General features: G+C 49.7%; 1 long non-coding RNA gene across 1 annotated transcript; it reads right to left on the bottom strand.

The window, feature by feature from the left end:
* Window positions 1-6,077: 6,077 nt before the first annotated feature.
* On the bottom strand, window positions 6,078-8,185 carry LOC123155510 (uncharacterized). Its single transcript, XR_006477472.1, has 3 exons — window positions 8,093-8,185; window positions 6,453-6,523; window positions 6,078-6,346 (listed from the first exon to the last, which is right to left on the bottom strand). It is a non-coding gene; the product is annotated as an uncharacterized lncRNA (long non-coding RNA).
* Between the last annotated feature and the right edge of the window lie 6,284 nt (window positions 8,186-14,469).

Here is a 14,469-nt window from a genome sequence, read left to right as displayed (position 1 = left end):
AGCCATATGGCTCCCCAGAGCCCTCCGTGCCAGACCTTCGAAAAAGGCCATCAGACGAGTCCGTCACCGTCCGGTGTACGGTCGGAGGATTTGAAGGATCTGCTCGGGCGAGCGTCTATCTCAGAAGAACATCGTGCATTGATGGGCACGGTGATTGAAAGGATTTCATCCGCGGAGAGCGGGTTGCACGAGTCCGTCAGGAGTTTACTGACAGGTTTTGAGGTGCGCGAAATGATGTACCTTTTGTCGGTTCCGCATATAAAAAGATGCGCCGTGTATAGATAGTAGCCCCTGAGACTCAGTGCGTTGTCAAAGATGACAGCGCGCCGAGGATCATAATCCCAGGTATAACATGTCGCTCTTCCTATGTAGGTGGCGAAGTGTCCGGTGGCACGCCGGACTGATGAATTTGCCGAGCTAAAGCGGCAACTTGACGTGGCGGAGGCCGACATCGCGCTTGTCAACAAGCGGTTCGACGAGTCGCAAGGTATGAAATTTTCTCCGCGGACACCTGGTAAGGGGGCTTGATGACCTTGCCTTACAACATGTATGCTTGATGCAGATGGTGCCACTGCCATGGAGAACCTTTGGGCGGAACTCGCCCGAGCCAAGGAGCAGGCCAGAAAAAGTGATGCGGCTGCCTTGAAGGCGGCCGAAGAGTTGAAAGCCGAATAGGCTACTCACTGCCGAAGCAGGAAGGAAATGGCCGAGATGGCGGTGAAGTTGAAGGATGCTACCGACCGCTGCAAGCTTCTTGAGAAGATCGGGCGGAACAAAAGGACCTAGAGAAAGCCACTACCGAGACAAAGGATGCTCGCTCTGCAATGAGAGCCATGAAGCAGGAGCTACATCAGGCCGGAGATATCGCGGCGGGAAAGCCCTTTATGCTGCGGATGAAGTTCGGGGATCCTAAGTATGCTCAGTTGGACCAGCTGTGGGGTGCGGCGGATACTTATCTGGACTTGGCGGCAAGTGCCGCGGACGCGGCCGAACACTTCCGGGATCAAAAGGATCACGAAGTGGAAAAGCTTTTTTGGTCGCAGTTCCACAATCCAGAGCGCCCACTTCCATTATCCGAGCGATTGGCCAAATGGGCGGAGCTAAATAGGTTATCCGGAATCGCCATGAAGGGAGTCATCTGTGGCTGGAGGGGCCTGAGCCGAAGAGTTATTTTGGTTTGGTGCAGCAGTTCTTTGGTGCGGTGCCCCATATCAATGCAATGAAGAGGTCAGCATGCATAGAGGGTGCGCGGATGCCTCTAGCCCGTGTCAAGACATACTGGGCGGAGATGAAGACCACCGACGTTGCATCCCAAGATTCGGACGGGAGCCGAATACCTGCCGAGCACTATTTTCAGGAAGTTCTGCAGGGCGATCGTTTAATAGAGACGCAGTGCTCGAAGGACATCATGTTCGAATAACATGTATAATTGTAAGACAATGTTTTGATGGAATATAAAAGCTTTTTATAATTGTGTCTGCAAGAATTAAAATACCTCATGTGCGGCCGTTAATGTATATGTGTATATAACCTGAAAGATGGCAGTCTTCGGCTTCAGCCCCCATGCATATAATGCGGGGGTGTTCACAAAAGGCGCATTTTCACACTTGATCCAACGTCTTGGTCCTATAAAGGAGGTGATAGCGTAGCGAACTAGGCAACCAGACTATAATGCTTTATCACTTTCACTTAGCCATAGGAGTTTGACAGTGGGGCTACTATGCCCCTAGGGGCACCGCGCTCGCCCGAATTCGGGGCGGTGTGTGCCTGACCGGAAAACGGTCCTTCGTTAATGCGGAGGAATCCTAAAGATTCCGATGGGTCATCGAGTGGTTGACCAGTCTCACGCTACATCATGACAGTCAGTTTTCGGCTTTCTCTACTGAGGTGCTCGCCCGGCCGAACCGGGGCACAATCGCAGTAGTTCTCCTGGTGCCGCCTTAGCCGATAGAGCGGAACGTAAGGCAGCAAAACACAGGAGCCGGGCAAACCCAACATTTGACCAAAGACATGATTCGGAGCTGATGCATATAAGGCCAAACTCGTGACGCCGAACACTCCCTAAGGTATTCGGTCTTTATGAAAACGGGCTGAACAGCGCCCTTATTAATAAGCCCCTGGTGTCCAGGTACGCGCAAACGTCTGACGTGGCCGATGCCAAAACGCCAGCCTCCACCTCGGTTATAGCAAGAAACCGGGGGATGTGTATCAACAAGAGACAGTAAAAAAGGTTTACGCAGGGTCTTAATCTGAAAAGAATCCTTGCAACGGTTCCCAACTGCACGTCTGTACCTGTGTCTCTGTTGTGCCGTATCCTGGACGGGTGTAGCACGGTGTTCATCTGTAAAAGAGAGGAACCTAGTTGAAAAAGATCGTGCAAAAATGTACGTTACATTAAATAAACAAAGTACATTTTTTTTAATGAATAAAATTGAGCTTTATTGTCTCTTGTTGTACATGTGCGGAGCCCCTTGAACGGGGGCATGCGGATAGTAAACCCTTACGCCGGACTGGTCTAGCCATGTCCGGGGTCTGAACGACCTGTTTAGGTGCTTTGCCTAATGAGGCCGGTTTAGTGTGTGGCTGTTAATGCAGCCGCACAATCTTCTGTGCTCGAGGAACACTCGATATTTCCCTTTAATGAGATGATGCCTCGTGGACCGGGCATTTTAAGTATAAGGGATGCATAATGCGGTATTGCGTTGAAGCGGGCGAAAGCTTCGCGTCCCAGTAGTGCTTGATAGCTGCTTGTAAATGGTGCGATGTGGAAGGTTAGCTTTTCGCGGCGGAAGTTGTCGGGTGAGCCGAACATAACTTCTAACAGGAGAGAGCCCGTACAATGGGCATCTGGGCCTGGCGTCACCCCTTGAAAGGAAGTGTTGCTTTGGCGAATTGTTGTTGGGTCTATCCCCAGTTTGCGGATTGTGTCCTGATATATCAGGTTTAAATCACTGCCGCCGTCCATTAGGACTTGTGTCAAGTGGAGTCCGTCAATTATCGGATCTAATACCAAGGCAGTCCAACCTGCGTTCCGGATACTTCTAGAGTAATCCTGATGGTTGAAGGTGATTGGTTTTAACAACCAGTGGCGGGACTCCTCTGGGATAGGCCGTGTGGCGCGTATCTCTATGGGCGCCACTATTTTCTCCCTTTTTGTCACGTGAAGTGAATTTACTGTTTTAACTTCTTGTGGGAAGTTCTTTTGTTTTCCGGTGCTCTGCTTGTGGGGTTCGTCATCGTCCTCGCTTGGTGTGTCGAGCCCCTTGTGTTCGGCGTTGAGTCTCCCGGATTGCTTGAAGACCCAACAATCTATGTGTGTATGGTTTGCAGGCTTCCCGGGAGTACTGTGTATTTGACATATCTTGTTTAGGATTTTGTTTAACTTAGATAGCTCGTCCCTGTTATCTTTGGGGGGCAGCCTTTTCTGATTCTGCCGAGGGCTTTTGAATCCGGCGTTGACTGCTGTGCTCTTCGGGCTGTTTCCCTTGGTCCGGCGCTGGTCCTTGCGGCATCGCGGTTTCCCGTTTCCATCCCTAACTTCGGATGTACTTGGGTCGCTGGTACCGCATCTTGCCAACCAGCTGTCCTCTCCTGCGCAAAAGCGGGTCACGAGGCTTGTTAGTGCGGCCATTGTTCTTGGCTTTTCTTGGCCGAGGTGTCTGGCGAGCCATTCGTCTCGGACGCTGTGTTTGAAAGCTGCTAAGGCTTCGGCGTCCGGACAGTCGACTATCTGGTTCTTTTTAGTAAGAAATCTGTTCCAGAGTTTCCGGGCTGACTCTCCGGGTTGTTGAGTTATGTGACTTAGATCATCTGCATCCGGAGGTCGGACGTAAGTCCCTTGAAAATTTGCCCGAAAAGCATCCTCGAGCTCTTCCCAACTTCCGATGGTGTTTTCAGGAAGGCTTTTGAGCCAATGCCGGGCTGGCCCTTTGAGTTTGAGTGGTAAGTATTTTATGGCGTGGAGATCATCTCCTCTAGCCATGTATATGTGGAGGATGTAATCCTCAATCCAGACTCCAGGGTCTGTTATCCCGTCGTATGCCTCTATGTTTACAGGCTTGAATCCCGCTGGGAATTCATGATCCAGCACCTCATCGGTGAAACATAGGGGGTGTGCGGCGCCCCTATATCTGGGCGTACCGCGATGTTCGGATATTTGATGTGTTGCATTGCTTGGTAGAGCTTGCTTTCTTGGCCCATAGATAGATCTGGCTGGGCCATCATTTTGATGTGAATCCTTGTGCGGATCACGTGCCGGCTTGTGTGCGGCATCCTTTGCCGCACTGTGTTGGCCATGGGGTCGTTTGTCCGACCGGGTGGCTTCCTTATTATTTTTTGATTGCGGGGGCTCTAAGGCCTCATCATCGAATTCCGGCAATAATTTTCGCTTCGGATAGCTCTTTGTGTGACGACTGTCGCCGTATTTGTCTGCGGTGTTGAGTACTTTGCTCCATCTAATTCTGAGTGCATCTTCTGCTGTTTTGAGCTTCCGCTTCTGCTTTTTCAGGCTACGCGCAGTGGCGAAGAGCCATTTTTGGAGGTTCTTCTACTCCAGCAACTTGTCCGGCGTGACGTCGTCCGGACTGTTGTCTTCACCGAGGACGGGTTGTTTATCCAAGTTGCCCTGTTCGGGCGGTTGCTCGATGGCATGTTCTTCGTCCGCCGGTTCGCCCTGCTCTATGGCTGGGTCTGTATGGCTGTTTTCTCTGTCGAGGTGGGGTTTGGAGAGGCGCTTACGCCGCCGTTTTGATTGCTTTTCGAGGGAACGGTCCCTCGTTGCATCCTTTTGTTCCTCGTCGTCGTTTCCTTTAGGTGTATCAACCATGTATACATCGTGAGATGGGGTGGTTGTCCAGTGGCCTATAGGCGCTGATTCCTGTTCGTCTCCTACATCGTCGTCCATACCGTCGATGTCTTCGGAGTCGAAGTTAAGCATGTCGGTTAATCATCGACAGTGGCTACAAAGTGGGTGGTGGGTGGGCATTGAATTTCTTCGTCGTCCGCATCCCAACCTTCCTGACCGTAGTTCGGCCGGAGCTCTCCTGATAAAGAGAGAGACTTTAGTGAATTCAGAATGTCGCCGAAAGGAGAGTGCTGAAAGATGTCCGTGGCGGTGAACTCCATTATCGGCGCCCAGTAAGAATAAAACTGCCATGAGACAGCGTTCGCTTGCCACCCCTTCCAAGCGAACGTCGGGTGGGTAAAATGAAAATAAACATATAGTCCAGAAAATCGTCAAAATTGAAACGGTCCAAAGGACTTGTGTCGGTGTCAAAACCGGCGGATCTCGGGTAGGGGGTCCCGAACTGTGCGTCTAGGCGGATGGTAACAGAAGACAAGGGACACGATGTTTTTACCCAGGTTCGGGCCCTTTCGATGGAGGTAAAACCCTACTCCTGCTTATTAATATTGATGATATGGGTAGTGCAAGAGTAGATCTACCACGAGACCAGAGAGGCTAAACCCTAGAAGCTAGCCTATGGTATGATTGTTGTTGGTCCTACGGACTAAAACCCTCCGGTTTATATAGACACCGGAGAGGGTTAGGGTTACACAAAGTCGGTTACAATGGAAGGAGATCTACATATCCGTATCGCCAAGCTTGCCTTCCACGCCAAGGAAAGTCCCATCCGGACACGGGACACAGTCTTTAATCTTGTATCTTCATAGTCCAGGAGTCCGGCCAAAGGTCATAGTCCGGCCGTCCGGACACCCCCTAATCCAGGACTCCCTCAACTTGTTTCCCCGCAATCTCTCTATGCGAGCAATCGATGCAGACTCTGGGGATTATTCTTCTTTCCAAAACAAGTTTCTCCTCGGAAAACTTTTTTTTTGCTTTCCAACTATTTTTCTTGTTATTGTAGGGGTTTTCATACTATTTTACTTTGACACATTCTATTTCACAACCTGACATCTAAATTGAATATATCACCGCAATATACGGGGAATCATTTGGTTTTCTAATAAAATATTGCGCCATGGATTCACTAGAAATAAAAGTTCACATGGTTTACAATCCTATGAATTAAACGAAGAAAATCATGTTAAGAATCATGGGACAGACTATACAGCAGGTAGCTAGTCTCCTAAGAAGTCCCCTCCTCCGAAGGAGTCCCCTCCTCCAGTGTAAGAGGAATCTCCCGAGCGCCACGACCAGGAGCTTCCCTTGAGGTCCTCTGATGATGGCGAGGAGACATCCGACTCTGTCACCTCAGAGGTGGAGGAGTTCGTAGTAGAGTTTTGTCCGGTGGACGATCCTCTGGGAGACCTGAAGTAGTCCCAGAGCCCGTCCATCACCCAATAAGAATCACCATAATCATCAGCCCGGCTTCGGGAGATGACTTGTCTGAGCGAGGCACATGGGACCAAGTGAATAGGCGATCAAAATACTGGCAATTTTTTCCTTGATTAGTGAGCTTAGCGATAAGAAATTAATTAATAAGCTTGCTAACCTTTCTTGTTTGCGTCGCGTCCGTGCTGCAAGTGACTCGTCATTGTTCTCATCAATACGATGCTTCTGGAACTGGATGTACACGTAGACGCTAACAAATTAATTTTGATGCCCCCAATATGCAGTTAATGAACCAGCAGAAGATTAGACCCGCAAAAGTTAAACATGCATAAGATGTGTCCTCCCTCGCCTCCCCGAGCGCGATCTTCTCACCTTCGCTAGATCCCGAAGTTGTCCTATTCACTTCCCCACCGACTTCTCCTAGCGGATCAGGCGGAGGGTATTTGAAGTCCTCATCTCAGACCCAACTCCCCTACAATCCCAAGGTACTGATGCAACTTTCTTGTAAGCTCTAGATGCCAATTTCACTTTATTTGTGGGATCAAAGGGAAGTGTAGGTAGTTTACCTAACACTTTACAAATCTGACTACTTTTCTGCATTACACTGCAGGATGGCAAAGGTATGGTATGTACTACCACTGTCCTGGTTTATTTTTCCCTATTGTATTTTGTGCCAAAATTTGACCATAAATTTAACTATTTTGACAGCACCCTTTTTGGTTTATTTTGACCAAAAATTTCATGCATGTCACCAAAATTTATATCATTGAAAACTATGTTCAAATACGAAACCAACGGTATAATTTTTCTTGGCATGTAATAACATTTTGTTAGTTAAATATTTGATCAAAATTTGGCATAAATTACAAAAGGTGCTGTCAACCAACGGTATACTAGACGAGGATGGAGGTAGTATTTGACTACCTCCATTAAATATATATATGTATTGGACTACATCCAATAAATATATGATATGCAAAGATATTTTGCTGCTGGTTTAAATACATTTTACTATGTTATGCCTGAATTATACATAGTTCATCCAGTTTATGTATTTTACAATGTGTATTTTATATACTTTGGCTTTCCTTTCCATTACCTTCCTTCATGATTCTTTTCTGTGTTCTGTTAAAAGATTAACCAGCAATTCAATATGAAAGCAATATAGCACCGGCTGCCAGAATAGAAATAGCTTCTACATGTTGTACTTATGTTTGATGGTTGAAAATGGTTGTCCAGGTTACAATTGATGTTATCCATGCAGGAGCAGAACTGAACTCATAACGTGTTAGATCTGATGGTGACTGAGCATAGAGTAAATCACGAGCAAAGGGGAATCGCGGACGAGAATTTTGCCGTGATGGTAAGGAAGGAATGGCGCAATCGCCCGCGATAACGCCGTGATCCCCCGCGATTTACTGAGCCATGCAAATCGCGCGGTGGCTTCTGATCCGTGATAGGGTATATTTTGCCCACTACTTTAATCTATGTTGGTGAGTACAGAACAAGACAATTTATTCCTAGGTTTCTAATATGATTTGTAACTTGAAATACCCTATCATGCACAACAACCTTCTTCAAAGTTTGCATTATGTATGCTCTGTTTCCTAGAGCTGCGTCAGGTGTCTGCTAGTAAAGATACTTCTAGTCAGCGTATCAAGGTAATTAGGGTAGGGCACGCCTCCTACATCTACTTCTTGTCAGCTTCATTATCTATAGGATGCATCATGGGAAAATCTCAAGGGTGAGCATGCATACAGCTAAGTACTACAGTAGTAATTTGGGATGCACGAGACAAACCTGGCCGCCGGCGGTATTGCTGCTGAAGGATACAGCCGACGCAGGGCTCAAGGGGGTGCGAGCCGGAAGCCTCAGGCTTGCCGATCGCGGGAGTCCGCGTCGCCATTGCTGATTGGATCTCTCTTTGATTAGTTTTCTGCAAAAACCGGCAGACGGTCTGACGCCTTCTATTGTCTATAAAGGGCAGGAGTCCGAGTACGGGACGTTCATGGACCCAGACGTAACCTATTCCTAATTTATGTGATATCTTTATTTTCCAGTGCAATTAGCTTTTACGAATCGAACCCTGAAAACTCAAAGCTTCACCGGTCTATTTTTTATACTAGCAAAAAAGCAAAACTTTGCCCACCTTTTACGTGTTTGGTCCAACAGCCCCCGTGTCATCCCTGCTACGGCGACTCGGGCGGCGCCCAAACCTTAGCCACCGGGGCGTGATCTCCCTCTTCCCCTCCCTCCGCCACCGCCGGAAAACACCGCCGGGCTAAGCCCGGAGGCCGACGGCGGTGGCGAGGGAATCCCTCTCTCCCACATCTTAAGGGTGGTGCGGGGGCCTAAACCCGTGGTGGCACGGCCGATCCAATCTATGCGGCGCGGCGGCGATGCCTGTGATAGGCGGCGGCATGGTGATCGACCCTACCTCGGGTAGCAGCAGCTGCAGGCGCGGTGCGTCACTGTACCGGAAGGGTGGTGGCTATGGTCCGCGGCAGCGCGCCATTGGGCGTCTGATCGGTGGCGGTGGCGTGGAAGGCCTGGTGGACTGTTCAGCGGCACCGCTAGTCAGATCTGATCTGGCAAGTGCGGCCGGCGGTGGTGGCCAACTCCTCCGTCGGAGGTGGTCGGCTTGAGGCCGGATGGTCAGATCTCGAGATCCGTCATCTAGTCCCGGCTGCGAGTCGGGAATACAGAGTTGCCGGTGAAAACCGAGCCGATGGCAGGCGATTGTGATGTTCTGCGTGGTTACCCTGATGAAGGCATCGTCGTGTAACTTCTGTCGACCCACTCGTGCTGCTCCGAGGGGAAACCCTAAGATCTGGTCTTCCAGATCGGACGATGGCGGCACAGCGGTGTCGTTGCTCTTGGAAGCATCGTTTGTGGAGCAGCGCTAGAAGACAGAGGCAGGAGTTGAAGTCGCTTCGTCTTGCACGGAGCTTCGGTGTAGATGTCAAGTCATGCCCGGCCGGCAGGTGCTACGCTGTGTCATGCCTGGTCGGCAGGTGTTACGCACGACAGATCCGCCAGAATCTTCGCGCCTGAATGGACGAGCGTAGGGTGGTGGCGTCGTTGTCGTTGTGGTGGCGTCATCGGATGGACAAACTGGCAAGGAGGATGCGGATCTCTCTCATGAAGATGTGTCAGCGGTTCGATGATGATGGCGGCTTCTAAAACGTGTGCATGTGCTGTACGCTTTAGGTCTGCTGCACCGGCTTTAGTTTCGATACGTTATGTGGATGGATCAGCGACGACACCGGTTTTAGATATGGGGAGTGAGAGCACTCCATATTATCGAGTTTTGTAGGTGTGAGTGGTGGTTTCGGGTGGCTTGATGTATATTCATGTTAGACCTTTGTTGAATAATAAATAAAGATGGCCGTATGCATCGATTGATGTAGAGACTGGGGGTTTTAACACCCTTTTTCCAAAAAATCTTTTAAGTGTTTGTAAGTAACACATCATGGTTCTCAACAAAAAGAACACATCATGTTTTTGTAACACGGTATTGATGCAAGCACGCATATATACGCGCATACACTCATCCCTATGAACGCAACACGTACCCACTACTCCTATGAGCATCTCCGAGAGACTGAGCCGGCATATCATCTTAAGAACTTCTCCTCCCACTGAAAGCGTATACCGGAAATCCTGGAATAAATACGAGCATCAGGAGTTGAACACAGGTGGGCTGAGGATAACACTATCCTCCTAACCATCCAACCATAGGAGGAAGGCTACACACATGCTTATTGGTCAAGAAAGAAAGCGGGTACACCAATCCACAAATTTGAATGGATCGGGACGGTTGAGATGCACAAATAATGTCGCCGCATGCATCTGCCTACCTTTCATGACCCCATGTACTCAAGAACTCTGACGATGCATATCGACTCCTGACCTGAAGCAAGAAAAGATTCCTGAAATAGGTCGAGGAATGTGAGGTTGCATTCTATGGTAAAATCTCTCCTATCTGTCCTTGTCCGTGGCGGCGATGGCACGGATATTACTGGTGGCGTGGGGTGGCGGCCATTTTTCATTCAGGCATTGATGTACAAGTCTGTAGAGGTTCCTTGAACATCTTCTCCTTGGGGTAAAGTTCCTGCTACAGATTTTGATCAGTGTGTTGCCAGTTGAGTTCATGTAAGTACCGCGGGTTGGCATTGCTATAAAAGCCCTCTCAGTTCTTCACATTCTCTCGGAGTTGAGGTCAGATCGAAGATAATGGGGACGAGATCGATAACCCTTCTCTCGCACCGACTTCGATCTGCAGACGGCCGACACACGTGCCAAAGTTCAGATCACCAGGGATAGATTTTTCGACAAAGAGAATATATTAATATCATGAAGATACCAATTACAGCAGGTGTCTATACCGGCGAGATGTCCAAAGACATCAAGGATATACATAGCCAACAAAAATAAATAAAAAGAATACGATCATGAATCACTAGCATCGGAAGCACTCTAACCTCCACAAAAGACAACACCCGGTATATAAAAGAGGTTCTCCAAAAACAACGCCTCTAAGAAAGAAACAATACACAAGCCTTGTCTTTGCCCGTTCAAACATCTTGTGTTTTCACCATGGACAAAGTCTAAGTTCACCAAAAAACAATGCCTTGAACAAGGCCATTACCAGGTTCAACCAATAATGGCCGGACCTTGGATTTTCACACCGAAATCAAGACTTGGTACTCAAGGAGCACCACCAAAAATCCAGTTATCCAGTGCGGCCGCTCCCACTTGCCGAGGCTGCAGTTGATAGTCCCCAAACACCTATCACACGGTCTCCATCCCATCCAATACACCCTTCCTCCCAAGCTTCAGGACCCCCAATCGCAGCCGCTGTGACTTTCTTCCCCTCTATCTATGCCTTGCAAATCTTGACTTAGACATGTATCATGGCATCGATAAGAAAACAAAGCTTCGGGCGCGCCCTCTTGCAGCCATGTTGACTGATAATATGAGCACATGCGACCGGATCCTTTCCGATCTAGAAATCAAGGGGCGACATACGCCAATCAGTATAGATATCCGACGGGGAAGGCCGGAAGTCGTCAGCGTCCAGATCCAAGAGAACGACATCTGGTAGAAAGATGACTTGGCGGACGAAAACTGTCAGCAGCCCCCGCATTGCCCTCCTCTTGTTCCTGACCTGCAGACAAATGTCAGCGACGCTGCATCGTGCCACCCGCAACCACGGAGGTCCGAACTTGACGAGGCGCCAACCATGGCATGAGATGGGACAAGCCAGACCCGGCGACTCAAAGCCCCACCGCTGCCACTACTGCGGCACCGCGTGTAGCCTGCAAGCCCAGCCACCTCGCCACTCCAGCAACCACCGCCGCCGCCATCGCCTTGGAGAGAGGCCGCCGCGCCGGATCCCTATCTCCATCGCCACAATGAATGATCTTAGGCCGTCTCACGCACCATCATGATCCGTCGACATGGACCGCTAGCAACTGCCATAGGAGAGGAGGAAAATCCCAGGCGCCCCGACACTATCGCCATTGCGCAGGCTTCGCCCGATAGTGGCTAACGGCGGTTGCGGTGAGGAGGAGGAGTGGAGGAAGGAGAGCTACCGGCGGGAAGGATCAAGGCCACACCTGAGTTTCGCTGCTGGGGACGACGCGGGTCTGATAATGGATATATTGGAGGGAGAAGTGAATGAACTACGGGCCAAACTCTCAGAGCTGATGGAATTAAAGACAGAAGTGTAGCAATTATGTTCTGAGGTTGTGACCATGCCGAAGGTGGAACAAAAGCTTCTGGACAACAAGAACCCAGATCGGCTCCGATGCGATTTACACGTCGGAACGAAACTTCACCGTGGATTTTGGCATCTTTGTCGCTGGTTCGACTGGTCGTCTCAGCTAGGCTGACGACTATCTTCCATGTAGGATCTTCAAGATCGGACGGATGTGTTCGTCACCATCAACTCCGATCTCAGCGAAGAACATGGAGGAGTCGTCCATGGAGCTCAGGGTCTCAACGTCAACATTGTCCTCAGGCGACCATGCAGATTTTTCTGGACAATGGATTCGTGTTCACTGTCCCCGTTTCTCGAGCGTCACTTTGACGATTGCTTCTATGGAATTGTGCGGAATTGAATATAGAACTACCCTGCAAAATTTCATCGTGTTCCGATGAATAAATCTCCGACAATCTACGATATATTAGAGCCCTGTCGAATCTGGACGGGAATCTAGAAGAGTTTAAGGCGAGGAGTCCTACGTCCAGCTTGGATATACTTTGGAAATCCCAACCGCTTTGGAACATGGACACATGATTTTACCCATGTTCGGGCTCTCTTTAAGAGATGATACTCTACGTCCTACTTTTGTTTGTATTGATATGGGGATAGTACAGAGTACAGGTATCTACGACGAGATTGTTGTGTATGATTCTAATTATCTGGAATATCAACTATCGACTAACCTAACATCGGCTTATATAATATACCCTAGGATAACAAGAGTATTAGTCGGATATGTTGATGGAGATGAGTCCTCGGTTTCTGTGGCAAGTCTTGTGAAATCTCCCTTGTATATGTCATGGGCTGCGTGAAGAAGCCCTTTAGTGTGAACCGCATGGGGATTCTCGGCTCGACCCATCTGTTCGGGAGACACGTGGTGAGTACCCCTAATTCAGGACACCATCACTTGGCATCCGTGATGAGCAGGTCCACATGCAGGTGCAGGTCGATGCTGGTGGTGGTCTCGGGCAGGTCGAGTGTGGCCAGTAACTCTTCGCCTACACTGTCCAGCTTCTTGGGGTCTTGGTCGTCGTCCGTGGTGTTGGGCAGGCTGTCGGCTGTCGGAGGTCGGCCGCAGCTCGTTGTCTTCCTTGGAGTAGCTCATGTGGTGGTAGTAGTTGTCCAAGGAAAGTAGGGCAATAGGCTACTTATAAGTAGTCATCCAAGGAGAGAGTAGGCCATCCAAGGTGGTAGTAGCTTATGATGCTGCACGTCCATCATGTGGTGGTAGTCGTCTAAGGAAAGTTGGCCACTTGGATTAGGGCCGTAGATCTTAAGGCAATCTCGTAGGAGCGTGATCTACTGAGACTTGGAAAGAGTATGGACTATCAATAAATCCTGGGAGTCCGATAACAGTAGGAAAGAGTACAGACTCTAATCTTTATATATGTGTCCCCTTTGTCGAACTCAATCGTTCGTTCGGTTCTCGCCTGGACTACTTTCCAGCCGCCGCCACCGCCGCCGCCGCTCTGGAACGGCAATCTCTCTCCCTTCCCATGGCGGCCATGTCACAGACCGACCAGGCCCGGCCGTTGGCGATGGCTGATCTGGAGGCCGCCATCGCAGCGCTCCCCTTCAAGAAGCAGCGCCTCCGGGAGTCCTTCCACCGCGTCGTCGAATGCGCGCCTCCCCATGTCAAGCTCCCCTTCACCTGGGACGACATTGATGCCCACCTCTCCTCCCTTCACTCGTCCCTCTCCCTCCGGTTCCGCCAGATGCAGCGGCCGCCCCACCCCATCGCCCCTGCAGTCTCAACCCCACACAATAACGAGTCCATCCAGGAGGATCAAGAGATGGTTAGGGATGATGAAGACGCATCCTCAGTTCAAGAGATGAAGGAAGATAACATGCATAAATATACAGAGGACCAGAAGAAGAAGGTGGGGGTCCCACGTCTAGACACAGACAATGGATTTGCGGCGGCGCCATGCCACAGGCCGGGAGGAACTCTTGATCAAGTGTTTCAGATTCCGATGCCGGTTCACGCCCCGTACGCCGGCAACCCTATACTTCACCAGCCATACATGGGGGTGCTCCCGCCTGATGTGATGCTTCCTGTGCCGGAGCGACAACAACCAGACATGGCGTACCAACACGAGTTTCCTGCCATGCCGATGAGCAACAATGTTCCTATGATGGTCCAGCAGCCATACACGCCGTACTTCGGCCAAGAGTTATTTCCTGTTGTTTTGAGGCAACACAAGATGGGCATCGACCATGTACTTCAGAACCAGCATTACATGTCGCACCATCAACCCTACTTCCCACAACACTCCATGTCGCACCATGGGTACACACAAAGGATGCTTGCACTAGGTTTTCCAATCCCCCATGAGTTGGACAGTGATGCTGTTCCCGATTCATCTTCTTTAAGAAAAAATACATTGGGTGAATTTTTTACTACGCT

The sequence above is a fragment of the Triticum aestivum genome, chromosome 7B, assembly GCF_018294505.1.
Source record: "Triticum aestivum cultivar Chinese Spring chromosome 7B, IWGSC CS RefSeq v2.1, whole genome shotgun sequence".
In the NCBI taxonomy this organism is placed as follows: Eukaryota; Viridiplantae; Streptophyta; class Magnoliopsida; order Poales; family Poaceae; genus Triticum; species Triticum aestivum.
Note: the sequence above shows the minus strand (reverse complement) of the source record. Positions and strands in the feature narration are given on the sequence as shown.